Source organism: Octopus sinensis, linkage group LG15, assembly GCF_006345805.1.
Source record: "Octopus sinensis linkage group LG15, ASM634580v1, whole genome shotgun sequence".
Lineage (NCBI taxonomy): Eukaryota > Metazoa > Mollusca > Cephalopoda > Octopoda > Octopodidae > Octopus > Octopus sinensis.
In genome coordinates this window covers 48,149,989-48,154,988 of record NC_043011.1, presented here as the reverse complement: position 1 = coordinate 48,154,988, position 5,000 = coordinate 48,149,989, and positions in this window count along the sequence as shown.

The following is a 5,000-nucleotide window of genomic DNA, read 5'->3' as shown; positions in this document are numbered from 1 at the left end:
AACTACTCCCACATTTTGCGGTGCAGTTTAACCAAAAACGGGTATCTTATTGTCGTGATTCATATTAAGCCCTTCTGGGTATTACCACACGTCTATGATGAGTCTACACTTTTAAAAAAAATTTACCATAATTTTTTTCCATTTTAATGCATTTTTCGCTATTATATAAGGGAAGTAACTCTCTAAAAATGTCTACGATGAGTCAACGATTTAAAAAAAAATTTACCATCATTTCTTTTCCATTTTTAATGCATTTTTTTGCTATTTTTTGGCTATAACTCTCTAAAAATGCTTACATAGTTATTTCCCTTACAAACCCGAGCAACGCCGGGCAATACTGCTAGTATGTATATAGATATACACACTCATACATGCACAGATACATAAGAGACAGAGAGAGTATGATAAATACATTGTCCCTTTAAATTAGCATATATTTATATCTCACATAATCCACGTCAATTTGTTTGTATTACGACGGCGTGTGTTGTCATTATCCTCCTTTTTGTTATTATTTATCGAAGTCTTTCATCATTCATTTATGATCTGGTCACTTCTGATCCATTCCCTATTGAAATGTTTTATTGATTTTATCGACATCTTGTTTATATATATTTTTTTTTTTTTTGATTTCAAGCTTGGATTATAAGTGTCTCTTTCAAACTATCTTGTAATACAACTAATAATGATGATGAGAACAAAGAAGAAGAAGATGATGATGATGATGATGGTGATGGTGGTGGCAATGACGACAACGATAATAATAAAGTTTTATTAATATCTAATTTCAAAGTAAAAATTCAGACTGAAATAGAAACTTAAGTCTTGAATGAAAAATTCTGGCCCATTATTTTAATGGCTAATGGAGTTGCTTTATCCCAGTAAGCGTACAGGAACATAAGACAGTGACTGAGGTATATCTTTTGACTACGATACTTGTAGATCAAGTTTAGTCTCGATCAAATCAATATCTTTTGTTTGGTAAACAACCGCTATTATATAAGGCTAAGTATAGATTGAGCTGAAAAGAGTTAACTATATTGGTCAATAAGATGAAAGACTGCCGATATATTGTCAGCGAGGTGATGATAGCTATAAAGTCAACACTTCTATGGTTTTAAGCCCTAAATGTAGTTAAATGGATCAAAGTTAATCAATAATGCAATGTTCTATTTAGCTCAGTACTCTAGCAGCTGGATCGTTAAATCACACTCTTTGCCCTGAGGTTTTTGTAATTCATCATTATAGAATGAGGTCCAAGGATCTTGTCTGGACTTACCTCTCTCTCTCTTTTCCCTATTCATCAACCATGTCCTTTTTACTGCACTTACATTATAAAGGAGTGTGTCTAGTTTTCTAGGGTCACTCTTTATTTTGACCGTTTGTTGCATTTGCGGGATAAGAATCAAATTTTCTTCAGAAGGGACACCCATATTAAAGGGTAAATATATATGTATATATATATATGTGTGTGTGTGTGTGTGTGTGTGTGTGTATGTTTGTGTTTGTCCCCCTACCATCGCTTGACAACCGATGCTGGTGTGTTTATGTCCCCGTCATTTAGCGGTTCAGCAAAACAGACCGATAGAATAAGTACTAGGCTTACAAAGAATAAGCTCTGGGGTTGATGTTGGGGGAACAAACACAGACACACAAACATATACATATACACACACACACACACACACACACATTATATATACATATATATGACAGGCTTCTTCCAGTTCCCATCTACTAAATCCACTCACAAGGCTTTGGTTGGCCCGAAGCTATAATAGAAGACACTTGCCCAAGATGCCACGCAGTGGGACTGAACCCGGAATCATGTGGTTGGTAAGCAAGCTACTTACCACACAGCCACTCCTGCACCTCACATATATAATTTCAGTGACTTACTTTAACACCCACATTTTCATTACACAAGGGAAGAAAGCAAAACTTTATGCTGTTGACCGAATGATTTTAATACAAACTTGGAACATTATCAGATGAAGACTAACTGCTGCCCTTTATTTAGCTAGTGTTCTCCCCACCTCGTTACTGTGACTGAATGAATCTGAAGTAATTGCTTACCAAAAATGCGTAGGAGTGGCTGTGTGGTAAGTAGCTTGCTTACCAACCACATGGTTCTGGGTTCAGTCCCACTGCTTGGCACCTTGGGCCAGTGTCTTCTACTATAGCCTCGGGCCGGCCAAAGCCTTGTGAGTGGATTTGGTAGACGGAAACTTAAAGAAGCCCGTCGTATGTATGTATATGTATATAATATATATATGTATATGTCTGAGTGTGTATATGTTTGTGTGTCTGTGTTTGTCCCCCAATGTTGGTGTGTTTACGTCCCCGTAACTTAGCGGTTTGGTGAAGGAGAGCAATAGAATAAGTACTAGGTTTACAAAGAATAATTCCTGGGGTCAATTTGCTCAACTAAAAGACGGTGCTCCAGCACGGCCACAGTCAAATGACTGAAACAAGTGAAAGAGTAAAAGTGAGTAACAGACAGGGAGAGACAGTGATTTATTCATTATCAGATTCCAGCCGATACCAACTCTCCAAACAACAGTCTGAGAATATCTTTCTGTCAGTCAATCAATCAGTAAAGGAATTATTAAGCGCAAACTATAAGTTTGGTTTTAATTTTGCCTCTTGTCATTGTAAATCTAGGAAAGCAAATATCTAGAATGTTCCCCTATGATTGTCTCCGGGATATTCACATATCCCAGAAATTGACATTTGCTTGAAAACTCTATAAAAATTTTCTCTGGTAATAAACTTCGAAGTTTGGCACAAAGTTGCATGATAAGTCGTCGATATTACTACATTTCACTGTAAATCTCAAGGGAAAACAACTTTAGATGTACTTCTGATTGATGGCATTTCATTATCACATGAGAAAAAGATTCTGTTATAATACCATATCTATAAATAATAATTCCTTATACAGGAATAACGGACAGCCAGTTTGCAAGCAATAGTTAACTCTAATTAATCACCAATACTTATTTTTATCAACTCGAGGGGTTTAAAAGCTAATGTCGACTGAAGCAGGATTTTAACTTAGAATATAATTGGATAAAACTAAATACTATTTGGTATTTAGTATGATGCTCTATTGATTCTGTTGTGGTACTATATTGTGAGGCAAATAATAATAATGGTTTCTGATTTTGGCACAAAGCTAGTCATAGGCACAGGAGTGGCTGTGTGGTAAGTAACTTGCTTACCAACCACATGGTTTCGGGTTCAGTCCCACTGCGTGGCACCTTGGGCAAGTGTCTTCTACTATAGCCTCGGGCCGACCAAAGCCTTGTGAGTGGATTTTGTAGATGGAAACTGAAAGAAGCCTGTCGTATATTTGTATATATATATATATGTGTTTGTGTGTGTGTGCGTGTATGTTTGTGTGTCTGTATTTGTCCCCCTAGCATTGCTTGACAACCGATGCTGGTGTGTTTATGTCCCCGTCACTTAGCAGTTCAGCAAAAGAGACCGATAGAATAAGTACTGGGCTTACAAAGAATAAGTCCCAGGGTCAAGTTGCTCGATTAAAGGCAGTGCTCCAGCATGGCCACAGTCAAATGACTGAAACAAGTAAAAGAGTAAAAGAGAGTAAAAGAATATATATATCAGGGAGAAATGATTGATACCATCAACCATGGTACATGCAAATTTGGCCTTAGCAGAATTTGACTTCAGAAGGCATACAAGAAGGCATTTCAACAGACACTCTTACAATTTGGTCCATCCCCAACCATTTTCATCCTCCTCGTCCTCATCATCATAATAATAATAATAATAATAATAATAATCCTTTCCACTATAGGCACAAGGCCTAGATTTTGTGGGGAGTGGAGTAGTTGATCATATCTACCCCAGTGTTCATTTGCTTCAGACAGAGGAAAAATGCCTTTCCTTCCTGGACAAAAGTAGTCGGTGAAGTGATCTTCATGATAGACTCAGCTGATAACCAGATCCATCTTACATACGTCAACAGCTGTTTGACAAAACTCCACTGGTCAGTAATGCCCAGACATTGGATGAGTGCATGATTCCTCACATAAACACAAGACTACAAATGTACAACAGGAGCAAATATCAGTTACACTGATTACAGTTCTCACTTATATTTTGTCTGATACAATGGGCTTTTTTCAGTTTCTGTTTACCAAATCCACTCATTGTGATTTGGATAGGCCAAGGTTATAGAAGAAGACACTTGCCCAAGATTCCACACATTGGGACTGAACTATGTGGTTGAGAAGCAAACTTCTTATCACACAGCCATGACTGTACCTGCATATGTAACTTGTTGCAGTGCAAGAGCACTAGGTTTTCAGTTTTGTCCCCAATGTTTACATCCTTTGCCTATATGTACCAGCAAAAGATATATACACACTGGTCAGTAATGCCCAGACATTGGATGAGTGCATGATTCCTCACATAAACACAAGACTACAAATGTACAACATGAGCAAATATCAATTACATTGATTACAGTTCTCACTTATATTTTGTCTGATACACTAATATTTTTTAATACTGGACAGCCTAAAACGCTTGGTTAGCATATATAAATAATTATTATTTATTAACAATTGCAGCATGGAAGATGTTTATAAGCCATTTAAGTGCCAGTGGCACATAAAAGGCACCATTCGTGTGTGATCGTTACCAGCATTGCCTTACTGGCACTTGAGCCCATGCTAGTAGGGTGTCAAGAGCACCATCTGAGCGTGATCGTTGCCAGAGCGGCTAACTGGCTTCCGTGCCTGTGGCTCATAAAAGGCACCATTCGAGCGTGTTCGTTACCAGCATCGCCTTACTGAAACCTGTGCCGGTGGCATGTGTAAAGAGATTCGAGCGAGGTCATTGCCAGTACTGCCTGACTGGCCCCCGTGCCAGATGCATGTAAAAAGCACCCACTACACTCTCGGAGTGGTTGGCGTTAGGAAGGGCATCCAGCTGTAGAAACTCTGCCAGGTCAAGATTGGAGCCTGGTG